General features: G+C 41.9%; 1 protein-coding gene across 1 annotated transcript in view; it reads right to left on the bottom strand.

Moving 5' to 3' along the window:
- The window catches only part of RP1 (RP1 axonemal microtubule associated), a 211,589-nt gene that overhangs the window by 68,901 nt on the left and 124,985 nt on the right, over window positions 1-17,703 (bottom strand).

Here is a 17,703-nt window from a genome sequence, read left to right as displayed (position 1 = left end):
TATTGATTCATCCCATTTCTTTAGTACCTTTAGAAGTTGTTTTTAAATGATTGTGCTACCTTTAGAAGTTGTTTTTAAATGTTTGTGCTAAAATACCCGTATTTTTACTACATTTCCCCACATCTTTACAAGCAATTTTCTCTAAGATATTTTATACTGACATTTTTTCTAATTCATCTCTCTCTCTCTCTCTCTCTCTCTCTCTCTCTCTCTCCCTCTCCCTCTTCCTGTTTGTGTGTGTGTGTGTGTGTGTGTGTGTGTGTGTAAATTGTATTGCAAAATTTGGAAGGTTACCTATTTTGAAGATATGAGAGATTCAATTTGTACATTGGCTTAAAATATAAAATTAGATCATTAAACATAGATTGCACTAAAATGTCAATCAAATTAATCACTTATCTACATATTGCATAAATAGGAATGACCTATTCAAGTGAAACAAGGTTTAGGTTACTCAAAGTAGTTGTACTTTTTAAAAAATGTTCAACTTAACCAACTTCATATTTTTAAATTTATATTTCCTTTTTATTTTAGCAGACATAGATCCTTATGTGTTATTGATGGTTAGATGCTAGATCAAAAGGCTCTGTTGTAACCTGTTGTGACCTTGTTACGTCAATCATGACTGTCACTTTGTTGTTGCTGCTGACTTGAATGGTTAAAATGCCAAGAAAATCAATACAATGTCTTTTACTCTTTATTTTCTCCCTGGATTTTTCAATTTACATAGGCAGACAAAGAACATAGAGAATAATGCAATCATTAGATATGGACAGAAATAGGAAAAACACACTTCCTAACTACTTTTCTATTCTTGTCAATAGATGGATTACACAGGGAAAAAAATCCAATTTCCTTGCTGCTATATCATCTCAAAAGAGACGCACATTTTCCTATTTTTTAAATCTATGTAATAGAATCATACAATGTGCCTTTGATTTTCTGTAACTGTCCTGATTACAAAGATATTTTTTTCTGGTGGAAACTATCTCCTAAGTTATCTTATGATCTGCATGATTGTAGTTTTCATCTGTTCACTTAAAATGATTGAGAAAAAAATCTTACAGGAGGAAGATCCACAAGTTCACAACCAAATTTAAGAACCTTCTAAAAAAAAAATCAATACAGGATAACTAAAAAATCAGATTGCAGATGTCATTGGGAACACTGAATCAAGCTATCTATTTAGTGTAATAATCCAACACTAACATTCTACACTGGGTAGCTTCCCCTTAAACACATCCAACAATAGAAAACCCATCACTTGTCTTGAAAATTGGTTCAACTGTCAAGTTCTCTTACAGGTTATGGAATTCCTCCCCCCACACAATAGTCAGGATACATCATTCTGTTCACTTTTTAAAAAAATATATAAAATTAATATAGCCACTCTATATTCCAGACTAAGACACTGACTTTCCATTTGATATTCTTTCTGGTATTTAAAAGTGTTAACATATTAGCAGTTGTCTTTCTTTAATGCTACACCTTAAATAGCTTGTTAAACAAAATGTCAGAGGTACTTTTTCTAATACTTTGTTGAAAATTATACTATGTAAGTCTATAGTACTTCCAGAGTCTTTCAAAAAAAAAAAAACACCTAATAAAAACATAAATATATTAGCAGGAAAAAAATGTTGTTGACAAAAGCATACCGAATTCTGGTAATTATAGTTTTCAAGATGCTCACAAGTCTACTACTTTATGGCCTCTTCTAGAAACTTTATGTGTTGATGCTAGATAGATCAGTCTTTATTTCTTTTGATCCTCTTTTTTAGCTTTTATGAAGATAGGTTCTCTTATTGTTATCTGGCACTTAGTTGTTCTCCGAAGTTTTTTTCAAAAGAAATTTATTTATTTATTTATTTTACAAATCTTTATTATTTTTATTTATTATTTTTACAAACATCTTCCTCTTCCTATTTTACCCACAAACCTTCCTCTTCCTTATCTTGATCCATTCCAGTCTGACTTCAGACCTGGCTACAGCACAGAAACTGCTTTGGTCGCATTGACCGATGATCTCTGGAGAGCCAGGGACAGAGGCCATGCCTCTATCCTGGTACTCCTGGACCTCTCTGCGGCTTTCGATACCATTGACCATGGTATCCTTCTGCGATGACTGCGGGAGGTGGGGGTGGGAGGCACTGTTCTACGGTGGTTCTCCTCTTACCTCTCGGACAGGTCGCAGTCAGTGTTAGTCGGAGGGCAGAGATCGACCCCATGGCCCCTAACATATGGGGTCCCGCAGGGTTCGGTCCTGTCCCCCCTACTTTTTAATATCTACATGAAACCGCTGGGCGAGATCATTCGACGGCACGGGATAAAATACCACCAGTATGCGGACGATACACAGTTGTATCTGTCCGCCCCGTGCCAACTCAATGAAGCGATGGACGTGATGAGCCAGGGCCTTGAGGCTGTTAGAGACTGGATGGGGGTTAACAAGCTTGTGCTCAATCCGGATAAGACCGAGTGACTGCTGTGCTTCCCTCCCACTAATTGGCCAAGTGTTCCATCTCTCAGGCTGGGGGGTCAAATACTACGCCCCTCAGACAGGGTCCGCAACTTGGGAGTCCTCCTGGACCCACAGCTGACTTTCGAACACCATTTGTCAGCTGTGACCAGGGGTGCATTTGCCCAGGTTCGCCTGGTGCACCAGTTGCGTCCCTACATGAACCGGGAGGCTCTCACAACAGTCACTCGTGCCCTTGTGACCTCTAGGCTGGAGTACTGCAATGTGCTCTACATGGGGCAGCCCTTGAAGAGTATTCGGCGACTTCAGCTAGTCCAGAATGCGGCCGCGCGAGCGATCGTGGGTGCACCTCGTTTCACCCACATAACACCTATCCTCCGCGAGCTACACTGGCTACCTGTTGACCTCCGGGTACGCTTCAAGGTGCTAGTTGTCACCTACAAAGCCCTTCATGGTATTGGATCTGGGTACTTGAGAGACCGCCTACTGCCAATCACCTCCACTCGACCAATTAGATCCCACAGATTAGGCCTCCTCCAAGTTCCATCAGCCAGTCAATGTCGACTGGCAACCACGTGGAGGAGAGCCTTCTCTGTGGCAGCTCCGACCCTATGGAACGAACTCCCCGTGGAGATTCGTACCCTCACCACCCTCCAGACCTTCCACATAGCCCTTAAAACCTGGCTGTCCCGACAGGCCTGGGGCTAAAGACCTTAACCCTGCCCGAATAGTATGAATGTTGTGCTTTTAATGATGTATTGTCTTATATGTAACTTGGTTTGTCCTCCCCTCCCCCTGAACTGTGAGCCGCCCTGAGTCTCCCCAGGGAAAAGGGCGGCATACAAATAAAGTATCTTATCTTATCTTATCTTATCTTATTTTCTCCGCAGCAACCCTGTCAGGTGGCTTGGGCTGAAAGAGAAAACAACTGTCACCCAAAGTCATCCAGGTGGCTTTCATGACTAAGGCAGGACTTGATTTCCCACTTTTTAGCCTGTGTCTTAACCACTAGACCCGTGATGGTGAACCTATGGCATGTGTGGCATGCAGAGCCCTCTCTGTGGTCATGTGCTCCATCATCAGCTGCTCTTCTAGTTTACAGCCAGCTGGTCTTTATGGGTGCCAGAGCATGGAAAACAGTCTGAAAGGGGCCAAAAACCAGGGCATTTTTCGTGCAGATTTCCATGGCATTTTTGGGCTATTTTCTGGTTGTTTGGGGGCCAGAAAATAGCCTGAAAAAATGGCCCAGAAAACAGTCAAAAAACACCCCAAAATAGATATGTGCGCGTTGGCCAGCTGGTCTTTGGGTTTCTGGCAGTCTGGAACACACACATGAATGTTCCTGCCCACATGTTCTGACTTGGGTGTGTGGTGCCGAAAAGGTTCGCCATCGCTGCAGTAGACCAAACTTGCAGCCAAACCATAAGAAAATACCTCCAACATAATAGGATATCATTCATCTGACTGTAAGGACTGAAATTTATTCAAATAAATAGGAAATCTGACTGTAAGGACTGAAATTTATTCAAATAAATAGGAAATCCCTCACCATGGTTGAAATTTGGTTGAATCCAAGAAAGAGAAATTATTTCAATGACAGACAAAACTGAAATGCATTCCGTAACAAACAATGATCTGATATTATTATTTTTTATATACTAGAAACCACAGAGTATTGCTCACTCCTTATTGTTAGGCCATCACTGATCTACAATGTTAATCCAACTACTAGTTGAAAACCTGGTTCCTATATGGCATAAAATATTTTTACATGTTCAAATAATGGGTAACAATCTCAATATCACCTCAACTTTGCAGGAACATGACTTGTATTCTTGCTAAAGCTGCATATTTACACAAAACATTACCTAACTCAGCTCTAGTCACTTATGCACTTTGTCGAAATCAAGTAATGTACATCAATTTTCTTTCTTACATTCATATACTTTTCAAACACATCTAAAGAGCAAAAATAGAGTATGTCCTGAAAAACCCTTGCTTGTGATAAAGATCCACTGCACTAGGGTTTTTTGTACTCTCCCATTCAAAATTCAACAAAGCACCTTCCAAGACATAATTATTAAACAAATCCCTGCAGTTTTCACATTCATTCTTTTACCTTTCACTTTTAGTTATCAGGTGCAGATGTGGATTTCAAACAATTCACGTAGTTATAGTTATTATTTAAGCAAATTGCAAATTTTAATGATTCTTCAGTTGTTCAGTCTCAACACAGCCTTAGAATATTTCAACATTTTGTAGGATTTGAAACATATTTTCATTGGTTTTTTGGGGACACTAATATTTACAGAATTTGTTTCTATTCTATTTTTTGATATATTACTATCATTTCCATACAAAGTAGCCCTTCTAGGAATCCCTCACATCAGTTTTATCCCAAATGTTTTATTTCTTTTTTGAAGGTTCCATTCACTCATTGCAAATGAGTGTCCTCATTTAGATTTCTTCATTCACTTCAAAGCAACTTTTTATTTCCATTAATACCAGTTTGCGTTTTCAATATTTATCTTAATGTTAGCAGTTCCTTCTTTTCTTTGATTGTCTTCTTTGAAACATGTCTTTTTCTCTATATATACATTATTCAGTATCTTTTACCTTCTCTCATTTTGGCACTAGACATTATCTCCTATGACTTTTTTTTTTCTTTTTCATCTAGTCTCTTTCACTTCATCATTCCAATAAACATCCTTTTCCTATTAACCATTAGCATGATTGCAGACATTTCCTGTAGTATTCTGTAACAAATCTTTACCCTTGTCACAAGAACCTTTTATATCCTCTTAACTTACAACCAATTTCCATTCATTCCATTGGTAGATTACATTTGTCTTTTAATACTTTTTAAAGGGGTTAAAACTTGACTCTGTGACCTTGGATAAGTGACACAGAAAACCACCCAACTGTGCGGCTGGCTAGTCCCATGAGAACACTCCCCCATCATTAAATGGCCACCTTAGGATAATTTTTTTTCACCTTTTGATGTTTGTTATTAGTTTAGAATTTAAATTTTTAGTTCTAATTTAACATCCAGAAATGGCTCAGGGGGAAGGGGTGCAGCATACAATTAGTCATCAACTTACAACCACAACTGAGTCCAAAATTTCTATTGGTAACCAAGACAGTTGTTTTGCCACATTTTACAATCTTTATTGCTACCAATGTTAAGTAAGTCACTGAAGTTGTTAAGTTAGTAACACAGTTGTTAAATAAATCTGAATTCCCCACTGACTTTGCTTGAAGGTCCCCAAAGGTGATCACATGATCCCCAAACACTGCAACAGGCATAAATACATGCCAGTTGCCAAGTGTTTGAATTTTGATTATGTAACCATGCTGCAAGGATCAAAAGCATGAAAAATTGTCACAAATCACTTTTTTTCCAATGCCGTTGTAACTTTGAATGATCACTAAACAAGTGATGGTAAGTTGAGGGCTCTCTGTAATCAAACTTGGAAAATTTTGTTATTAAAGCAATCTCAATATAATTCCTGTGAGTTGATTTTCTTGTTGGTCTACCTAGTAGGGCTGACAAATATGTAAAGTACCCAAAAATCTCAGAAAAGAGTGATAAAGCTCTTGCACATGCACTTGATGTTTCTTGAAAGTGCTAGATTAAACCAAATATCCAATTCACTAATGCCCAAACATGCCTGAGATTAGCCTGCTTGATCTCCAAAAGATAAGCAAGTTTGAATCTGATTGGAATTTAGATAAGACACTGCCAGAAAATACCAAGATGATAAGTTAACAAGCAATTTTGTTTTATGTGGAAAAAAAAACAGAAGCTGAGCTTGATTTAAAGGAGCTTTTATAAGCTTTTATTATCAAACTTATGATTTAAAAAAATTGCTTTGTTTTGAAAAACAATATATCTACATAAGGTGCTCAGTTACAGTATTTGCAGCTTGCTTCTTATTAAATATATTAAATATATTGATTGAATTGATATTTTTTCTGTTCCTCTCCTCCATTTTATTGTTTTGCTGAATTTGCAATCTTCTGTTAATTGCAATGTTACACAGCTATTCCTATGGCAACCAGTTGTGTGTTGCCACTAATGGGAATATGTGAATTCATGAAATAAAATAAAAAACCTCTGTTCATTTGAATAGCTTCAGCAATAAAGTACTGTTAATAGAGGATAACAAAGTGTTAAATGTAGCTTAAATAGTTTGGGAACGAGCAAAATATTTCTGAAAGATATTATACTGGTCCTTCCTAAAAAGTAAGGGGCATCTTTTATGTAATGTCAAATGTAATCAGTAGTGTGCTTAGGAAAAATGTATAGGAAAAGAAAGAGTGACAATGAAAACACAAAATGGGCTCTTAAGGTAAGGTGACCAGACGTCCCGATTTCAGCGGGACAGTCACAATTTCTAACAATTTGTCCCGTGTCGCGGGGCGTTTTAAAAAAGTCCCGATTTTCTGGCTTCATGTTGAAAGCCCAGTGGATTTGCTTAAGAAATCCTAACCGGGGCAAGATAAAAGACACTCTGTCTGACTAACCTCTCTCTGTCTCAGTACTTTCATTGAAGATATTAAAACGTTAAAGCAAGAAAACGGACCCCCACCCACCCATTTTACTTACTTTTAGAAGAAAAAATGACCCAGTACCATAGAGCCCCAGGAAATAGTTTGGCTAGAGTAGCAACTGTTCCTTCCTGGATTTCCTGGATGGGAGGGGCACGGACGTTGGAGGTTGGCTCGTGTGGAAAAAATTTTCTTTGAAAAATATTTCCCTGGGACTATTTAACCATTTTAATTTGCTCAGTTCTTTGTATTAACATTCATTCTGGATTGACTTTGCCTGCTGGTAAGTGAGCTGGGTTTTTTCCTTTTATTTTTTTAATGTATTTTAAAATAATATTTTATTTATTGTGCATAGGATTTTTTAAAATAGTATTATTCTGTGTGGATTTAAGTTAAGAACTGTTATTAAGCTTTCCTCAATTAATCTCTGACTAGGTTCCCACCAACTTCAAGATCCCAAGGGCACATCTTGGAAGCTACACCTTTGCTTAGTTTATAGATGATGCCTTTCCTTAAATATGAAAATACATTTATTGTTCAAATGTGTACATCTCAATAGAAATGACTCTCAGGGGTGTACAACAATTCACTAAAATAATAATATAAAACAGTAATTACAAAAACAGGAGCAACTACCCGGAGGAGAGCCTTCTCTGTGGCTGCTCCGACCCTCTGGAACGAACTCCCCATGGAGATTCGAACCCTCACCACCCTCCAGGCCTTCCGCAAAGCCCTTAAAACCTGGCTGTTCCGACAGGCCTGGGGCTAAAGAATTGTTGCCCCCGTCTCGAATGGTATGACTGTCGTGTGTTTTAAATTATGTATTGTTTTGTGTCGTTTTAATTTTTTGTTTGTATCCCCCTTCCCTGGTTCGAGTTATGAGCCGCCCTGAGTCCCCTTCGGGGGGAAAGGGCAGCATATAAATAAAATAAACATTCAACATTCAAACTTATTATTAAAAAATAAAGAATAAAAATGGAGTTATTAAGTATATTAATTGCAGCAACCACAATACAATACCTCGGTCCTTCTTTTCATTAAACTAGACATACCCAATTCCAAGGAATTAAAAGACGCTTGCTCCTGGGGAGGAAAGCTATGGCAAATCTAGACAGCATCCTAAAAAGCAGAGACATCACCCTGCCAACAAAAGTGCATCTAGTCAAAGCTGTGGTTTTCCCATTTGCAATGGATGGCTGTGAAGGTTGGACCAGAAGGAAGGCTGAGTAGCAAAGAATGGAGGCCTTTGAACTCTGGTGCTGGAGGAGACTCCTGCATTGAGTCCCTTGGACTGCAAGGCTATCCAACTGGTCAGTCCTAGAGGAGATCAACCCTGACTGCTCTTTAGAAGGCCAGATCCTGAAGAGGAAACTCAAAGACTTTGGCCACCTAATGAGAAGGAAGGACTCCCTGGAGAAGAGCCTCATGCTGGGAATGATGGAGGGCAAAAGAAGAAGAAGGGGATGGCAGAGAAGGAGGTGGCTGGAGGGAGTCACTGAAGCAGTTGGCGTGAGCTTCAATGGACTGGATGGTAGAGGACAGGAAGGCCTGGAAGAACGTGGTCCATGGGGTCGCAATTGGTCGGACACAACTTTGCAACTAAAAACAACAACCCAGTTCCAGCAACCTTTCTTTATATGTTTTAGCCTCCTATTTTTCCTAATCTTCTTTGTTGCTCTTCTCTGCACTGAGCCTCAACATCTGATCACCAGGGGGTTGAGAGTTTATTGGGTTTTGTAATGGAGTTTTACTTCAGTAAATTGCGAAGAGTCATCATGAGTGAGTTGGGCGGCCATATCAATTTTCTTAATAAATAAATAAAAAAAATAAAAGAAGCAATGAATCAAGGAGAGAAGTAACCTAGAACAGTGAGGACAACCAGGGGAACAGCTTGCCACCAGAGGTTGTACGTGCTCCATCACTAAGGTGACCAGATTTTCAGTAAAGAGGGGCACCTTTGACCGGGGGGGGGGTGTTTGATAAAAAATTTTATACAGAGCAACAAAAATTTTCATACAACGCAAAAATAGTATTGTAATATTTTTTTTATTTCAACATAACTACAATTTACAAATATAAATTGTAACTGTTGCCAAACATCAAAATTTTGATCGCATGACCATGAAGATGCTGCAACGGTCGCTAAGTGTGAAAATGGTCGCTAAGTGTGAAAAATGGTCATCAGTCACTTTTTTCAATGCCATTGTAACTTTGGTCACTAAGCCCATTATACCACCTTTCTTGCCACAGTTCTTAAGTGAATGACTGCAGCTGATAAGTTAGTAACATAAGTTTAGAGGTTTAGAGGTTTTATTCAACTTGTATGCCGCACTATTCCCGAGGGACTCAGGGCGGCTAACAAAACCGAAAGGGAAGGGGAACAATACAAAAGGAAAGAAAACAAAAACAAACAACAATACAAAAGCAATTTAAAAGCTCTCAACAAGCACACCAGTTCGAGTGGGGATGGAACTCAGCAGCCCCAGGCCTGCTGGAACAGCCAGGTCTTAAACGGCTTTATGGAAAGCCTGAAGGATGGTGAGGGTCCAAATCTCCACGGGGAGATCGTTCCAGAGGGCCGGAGCAGCCACAGAGAAGGCCCTCCTCCAGGTAGTTGACAGCCGGCATTGGCCGGCAGATGGAATTCGGAGGTGGCCTAGTCTGTGGGATCTAATGGGTCTTTGGGAGGTAATCGGCAGGAGGCGGTCTCTCAAGTACCCAGGTCCAATACCATGTAGGGCTTTATAAGTGACAACTAGCACCTTGAAGCGTATCTGGAGACCAATAGGCAGCTAGTGCAGCTTCCGGAGGATAGGTGTAACATGGGTGTACCGAGGCGCACCCACGATCGCTCACGCGGCTGCATTCTGGACAAGCTGAAGTCCCCGAACACTCTTCAAGGGCTGCCCCATGTAGAGCGCGTTGCAGTAGTCCAGTCTTGAGGTCACAAGGGTGTGAGTGACTGTTGTGAGAGCCTCCCGGTTCAGGTAGGGCTGCAATTGGTGCACCAGGCGAACCTGGGCAAATGCTCCCCTGGTCACAGCCGACAAATGGTGATCTAAAGTCAGCTGTGGATCCAGGAGGACTCCCAAATTGCGAATCCTGTCTGAGGGGCGTATAATTTCACCCCCCAGCCTGAGAGTTGGAATACATGGCCAATTATTGGGAGGGAAAAACACAAGCCACTCGGTCTTGTCAGGATTGAGAGCAAGTTTGTTTACCCCCATCCAGACCCTGACAGCCGCCAGGCACTGACACATCATGTCAACCGCTTCACTGAGTTGGCACGGGGCGGACAGATACAACTGTGTATCGTCCGCGTACTGATGATATTTTATCCCGTGCCGCCGAATGATCTCACCCAGCGGCTTCATGTAGATGTTAAACAGGAGGGGGGACAAGACCGAACCCTGTGGCACCCCATACTTAAGGGGCCTAGGGGTCGACCTCTGCCCTCCAACCAACACCGACTATGACCTGTCCGAGAGGTAGGAGGAGAACCACTGAAGAACGGTGCCTCCCACCCCCACCTCTCACAACCGTCGCAGGAGGATACCATGGTCGATGGTATCGAAGGCTGCTGAGAGGTCAAGGAGCACTAGGAAGGAGGTGTGGCCCCCGTCTCTGGCTCTCCAGAGATCATCGGTCATTGCGACCAAAGCAGTTTCTGTGCTGTAGCCAGGCCTGAATCCAGACGGAAAGGAGTCTAGATAATCGGTTTCATCCAAGGACCGCCGGAGCTGAGAGGCCACCACTTTCTCAACAACCTTCCCAACAAAGGGGAGGTTGGAGACCGGACGATAGCTATTTAAAATGGCTGGATCCAAAGACAGCCTTTTCAGGAGGGGTCTCACCACCACCGCCTTTAGGGGGGGGTGGAAAGAACCCCTCCCGGAGAGAGGTGGTAACTATCGCCTGGATCCAGCTCCATGTCACCTCCCTGCTGTTCGCGACCAGCCAGGAGGGGCACGGGTCCAGTACACACGTGGAGGCACTCACTGCTCCGATGGCCTTGTCCACTTCCTCAGGAGTAACAGACTGGAAGTCAATCCAAAGATGCCGTTCAAGACCTTCCCCCGGTACCTCGGCTGGCTCTGCGCAATTGGAGTCCAATAAGTGAATCTGGTTTCCCCATTTGACTTTGTCAAAAGGTGATTATATGACCCCAGGACACTGAAACCATCATAAATACAAATCTGTTGCCAAACATCAAAATTTTGATCGCGTGACCATGAGGATGCTGCAACGGTCACTAAGTGTGAAAATGGTCGCTAAGTGTGAAAAATGGTCATCAGTCACTTTTTTCAATGCCATTGTAACTTTGGTCACTAAGCCCATTATACCACCTTTCTTGCCACAGTTCTTAAGTGAATAATATATATATATATATTCACTTAAATTGCTTCACTGCTTGAAAATCTACCAGCAAAGGTAATAAGCCAAGCTATATTTTATGCTTCAATGTCCTAAATATGATGATTTGCAAGAATAGGCATTTATAATACTGTATAGGTAAAGCAGTCAATCAAAAATAACAAGAAATAAAAGGTGTCAACCTATTGTAGAATGGAGATGTATCAGCATTTACCAATTCAATCACAATGAATGGTTATGGCAAAAAATAATTTGAATAACAAATCTAAACATGGACAACCCAATGAATGCTTAATGAACACAAGTTTCTTATGAAAAACAGTTGTGAAATATATCACTGATACTTGTTACAAAGGAGTACAACAATTAAATCAGTGGTAGGTTTGATTAAAACAAAAGGAATCCAGCAGTATTATCTATAAATAAATGAAAGTTAACCACCATTATCTTTCACTTATGCCCATGCTCAAGACATTTTAAACATAGTTTCCTCTGTTTAACACTTTACTGTATGAGGAATTGTCTTTTATTAATAACTTGTTCAAAAATTCAGATATGCAAGAAAGAGTCGGGCCCCACCCAGGGGCCTAGGACGTCATAACATATTTTCGTAATATGCATGCAGATCCAAGCAGTGCAGCTTTTTGCATTTGACTGATGGTGATTTTGTCAATTTTTAACTGTTTTAAATGTAATTCCAGTGCTTTTGGAATAGCACCCAGTGTGCTAATTACCACTGGAATTACCACTGCTGGTTTGTGCCATAGTCGTTGAATTTCAATTTTTAAGTCCTGGTATTTTGCGATTTTTTCATGTTCCTTCTCGGCGACCCTGCTATCACCTGGTATTGCAATGTCTATGATTGTGACCTTATCTTTCTCAACCAGTGTGATGTCTGGTGTTTTGTCCTTTTGCATACGGAAATCCCACAAGATCTTGACCATCTGATTTTCGGTGACTTTTTCAGGCTGATGTTCCCACCAGTTTGTTGCTGCTTTAATATTATAATTTTTGCACAAATTCCAATGGATCATTTGTGCTACTGAATTGTGCCGCAATTTATAATCAGTCTGCACAATTTTTTTTTACAGCAGCTGAATATGTGATCAACAGTTTCATCAGCTTCTTTGCAAAGTCTGCATTTGGCATCATCAGAGGATTTTTCGATTTTGGTCTTAATGGCATTTGTGCGGATAGCTTGTTCTTGCACAGCAGGTACAGTCTATCAGTATCACCACGTGGATCTAAACTGTAGTGCATTGTCATTAGTTTCCTGGTTTTTCGGTCCAAAATGTCCAAATCAGCTTGTGTCCAGTTAACTATACCAGCTGTGTATCTTATAACTGGTATTGCCCAGGTATTTATGGCCTTGATTGTATTTCCACCATTCAATTTAGATTTCAAAATTTTCCTAACTCTGTTGGTGTACTCTCGCCTGACAACAGTTTTTACTTCTCCATGCTTGATGTTATCCAACTGCAGAATGCCTAAGTATTTGTAGGCTTCATTTTCTTTGCATTTAATTAGTTGGCCATTGGGCATTTCAATTCCCTCACATGCAGTGATTTTGCCCCTTTTTATGGATACAGTGGCACATTTTTCCATGCCAAACTGCATTGAAATATCGGTGCTGAATACTTGGACTGTGTTTGTCAATGATTGGATTTTTATTTCTGACTTTCCATAGAGTTTCAAATCATCCATATATAGTAAATGCGAAATTTTTTCAGCTTCTTTGGCTGTTTGGTAGCCTAATTTCATTTTTTTTAAGATTACTGATAGTGGGATCATTGCGATGATGAAGAGAAGAGGTGAAAGTGAATCACCCTGGAAAATTCCTCGCTTTATATTAACCATTCCGTAGATCTCATTCCCTACTGCCAACTCAGTTCTCCATTGTTTCATCGCCTTTTCAGTAAAGGATTTAATATTTTTGCTAATGCCAGTTGTTTCTAAGCATTTTATGATCCAACTATGTGGCAGTGAGTCAAATGCCTTTTTGTAATCAATCCAGACCATATTCAAGTTCGTTTTTCTGTTCTTACAATTTTCTAATAACATTTTATCAATTAGGAGCTGATCTTTTGTGCCCCTGCTCCTTCTTTTGTTGCCTTTTTGCTCTACTGGCAAGATGTTGTTTGTTTCCAAATAATCCATCATGTTATCTGCAATAATGCCTGTGAGTAATTTGAAGGTTGTTGGCAAGCATGTTAGTGGTCTGTAGTTTTCAGGTGTTGTTCCTTTAGTTGCATCTTTCTGAATCAAGTATGTTTTTCCAGTTGTCAACCATTCATCAATTTGGCCCTTTTGTAAAATTTCATTCAGTTGTCTGGCCAATATTGCATGTAGACTGGTCAGATATTTGAGCCAGAAACCATGTAATTGGTCCTTTCCAGGTGATGTCTAATTCTTTACCTTTTTTACTCGATTTTCGACCATCTCAGTTGTTATTTCTAATACTTGCATTTGTTTGTTGCCAATGCTTTTCTCAAAGTCATCCACTTTGCTTCCTTATTGTAGTCCTTTGCATTTTCCCACAATTCTTTCCAGAATTCAACTGTGACCTGCTTTTCTGGTTTTTCACTTTTGGTGTCACCATTCACATTAAGACTTTGATAAAAACGCCGTTGGTCTGATCGAAATTGCTGATTTTGTTTATCTTTCCATTTTTCTAGCTGTTGCTGTTATCTGCTGTTTTACAATCTCTACAACTTCACTGATGTTTCTTGTATCCAATCTATATCTTCTGATTAGCCGATCTATGGTTTTGTTGTTTTTAAGCCGTTGCTCATGCATGTTCTTTAAGTTACTAGCATCTGCCCTTAATTTTTTGACTTTTTGTTCTAAACGGATTTTCCACTTTGGCTTTGATGCTTTTTCTGTTGTGTGACTAGGTACTTTGATTTTAATGCCTAGTTCATTAGTGACTATTACAGCTGCACTGTACATTAACTGGTTCATTTCCAAGATGGATCCCGATTCAATTGTTGAAAACACAGCATTAACCATTTTCATGATAGGGGCCAAACTTTTCTTAGGCACAGTTTTTAGTGATGGTAAACGTTGCCTTTCCTCATTAAGCAGAAAATGCTCCATGATCTTATCCTTCAATTCTTTTTGTTTTTGAGTTAGTTCATCAGTTGGTTCAGTGATAACTGGTTCTAGTGATGGTGGTGTTATTTCCTCCCCGAGAGCTTCTTCTGGGAGTTCTACTATAATGTCTTTAGTTGTGTCTTGAATATCAGTTATTTCCGCTTGTGATATTGTTTTTTTGGTTTTGCAATTTGCCTGAATTTCCTGAAGTTCAACTTCACTAAACACTTTATTCCGTATAATAAATCGCCTTTGATCTGCTAGTCGTTGTTCACTAACATTTGAATTTGGATATTGTTGCTTCCATAATTCATACATTTGCTTTAAATAACCTTTTTTTTCTGGCTCTGAGTTGTAGTAACAGGCCATTATGGCATGGTTTTCATCTGCACTATATTTTTGCCATTTTGTTGGCTGGTCCACTTGTAGCCCACTTGTCGATGGATGTCCAGGGACCCCAACATCCGCCGCAGCCCTTGTTAACCCGTGTGACGACCGATATGGTATAAAATTTTTGTTCGTTTCTTTCACCATATTGTATGGGTTGGCGGGTTTTTTTTATGGGGCCAGGTTGCCAACCTGACTCCAACCCTCCTCCTTTATCATCCGAGTTTGGGACCGGCAACGGCGGAGTTGTTGTTGTTGTTGTTGTTATTATTATTATTATTTAATGGATTTATAGGCCGCCCAATCCCAGAGGACTCCGGGCGGCTTACAAAACAAAGAAAATAATTAGTAAAAATACAAGAAGACAATTTAAAAACATCACCATGCACCCAATCTAATCGGAGCTGGACCTCAGTAATGAGGTCAACAGCCCCAGACCTGCCAGAATAGCCAGGTTTTAACGGCTTTCCAAAAGGCCATGAGAGTGGGTAAGGTCCAGATCTCTGGGAGTAGTTCATTCCGTAGGGTCGGAGCAGCCACAGAGAAGGCCCTCCTCCGGGGAGCCACCAGCTGACACTGACTGGCTGACGGCACCTGAAGGAGGGCCACCCTGTGCGATCTCACCGGCCATTGGGAGGTATGCAGCAGTAGGCGGTCTCGCAGGTATCCTGGTCCTAAGCCATGTAGGGCTTTAAACATAATGACCAGCACCTTGAATTGCCATCAGAGACCAATAGGAAGTCAGTGCAGCTCGCGGAGGATAGCTGTAACGTGGGTGTATCTTGGTACACCCAATATCGCTTGCACGGCTGCGTTCTGGACTAATTGTAGTCTCCAAATGCTTTTCAGGGGCAGCCCCATGTAGAGCACGTTACAGTAGTCTAGCCTTGAGGTGACGAGGACGTGAGTGACCATTTGAAGTGCCTTCTGGTCCAAATAGGGCCACAACTGATGCACCAGGCAAACCTGGGCAAAGGCCCCCCCCTGGTCACAGCCGACAGATGGTGTTCCAATGTCAGCTGTGGATCCAGGAGGACCCCCAATTTGCAGGCCCTCTCTGAGGGGTGTAAATTCTCACCCCTCATGATTAAGGATGGATTATCTGGACTGTCTTTCGGGGGCAACATCCACAACCACTCAGTCTTGTCTGGATTGAGTGCAAGTTTGTTCACTCCCATCCAGCTCCTGACAGCTTCCAGGCATCGGCATATCACGTCCACCACTACACTGAGCTGGCACGGGGTGGAGAGATACAATTGCGTATCATCCGCATATTGATGGTATTTAATCCCGTGCTGACGAATGATCTCACCCAGCGGCTTCATGTAGATGTTAAATAGGAGGGGGGGGGACAGGAACGAACCCTGCGGCACACCACATTTAAGGGGCCTAGGGGTCGACCTTTGCCCCCCAATCAACACTGACTGAGACCTGTCAGAGAGGTAAGAGGAGAACCACCATAAAACGGTGCCTCCCAATCCCACCTCCTCCAGCCATCGCAGAAGGTTACCATGGTCGATGGTATCGAAGGCCGCTGAGAGGTCAAGGAGCACTAGGATAGAGGAATGTCCCCCATCCCTGGCCCGCCAGAGATCATCGGTCAGTGCGACCAAAGCAGTTTCGGTGCTGTACCCAGGCCTGAAACCAGACTGAAAGGAATCTAGATAATCTGCTTCATCCAAGGTCCGTCAGAGTTGAAGGGCCACCACCTTCTCGACAACATTCCCCAAAAAAGGAAGGTTGGAGACAGGACGGTAGTTTTTAAGAATAGCTGGGTCCAGAGAAGGCTTCTTGAGGAGGGGTCTTACCACCACTTCCTTCAAAGGTTGCAGGAAAGATCCCTCCTGTAAAGAGGTGTTCGTAATCATCTGGAGCCAGCCTCATGTTACCTTCCTGCTGGTCGAGACCAGCCAGAAGGGGCACAGGTCCAGTAAACAGGTGGAGGCACTCATTGCTCCCATGGCCTTGTCCACTTCCTCAGGGGTGACAAGCTCAAACTCATTCCAGGAAATCTGATCTAGACTCTCCCTTGGCATCTCCGCTGGTACTGACCAAGTAGAGTCCAGGTCTGCCCAAATCTGAGTGATTTTGTCCAACAGAAACTGAGCGAACTCCTCAGCCCTTCCCTGCAAGGGTTCCCCCGCATCCTCACCCTTCAAGAGGGAGCGGGTTACCCTAAACAGGGCGGCTGGGCGAGATTCTGCAGATGCAATAAGAGCCCGTATCGCCACTAAATAAGTCCTAATAAAGGCTCTTAATAGTGTTCGGTCGGATTCGGAGTTACTAGCCCTTCAGCATTGCTCTAGGCGTCTCTTTTGACGCTTCATCTCCCGGAGTTCCTCGGTAAACCAAGGTGCCCTCCTGGATCCACTGCCGTGGAGAGGCCACAAAGGCGCAATCCGATCCAGCGCCTCGGTCGCCACAGCATTCCAGGTAGCGACCAAGGACTCTGTCGGATTGTGGGCAAGGGAGTCAGGTATCTCTCCAAGCTCCTTCTGAAATCCCATCGGGTCCATCAGGCACCTGGGGTGGAACCACTTAATCAGCTCCACCTCCCTGCAATGGGGGAGTAGCTTCCCAAAGTCAAGCCTCAGCAAGGAGTGATCTGACCATGACAAGGGCGAGATCTCTATTCCCCTTAATTCAAGATCACGTCTCCACTACCCCGAGAGAAATACGAGGTCGAGCGTGTGTCCCGCTCTATGAGTTGGACCCTGAACTACTTGGGTCAAGTCCATGGTTGTCATGAAAGCCATGAACTCCTGAGCCCCATCAGAGTGTTCACCCAGAGATGGCAGGTTAAAGTCCCCCAGTACCATTAG

Source organism: Thamnophis elegans, chromosome 8, assembly GCF_009769535.1.
Source record: "Thamnophis elegans isolate rThaEle1 chromosome 8, rThaEle1.pri, whole genome shotgun sequence".
In the NCBI taxonomy this organism is placed as follows: domain Eukaryota; kingdom Metazoa; phylum Chordata; class Lepidosauria; order Squamata; family Colubridae; genus Thamnophis; species Thamnophis elegans.
The sequence above is the reverse complement of the archived record's forward strand: the minus strand, read 5'-3'. Positions and strand labels throughout refer to the sequence as shown.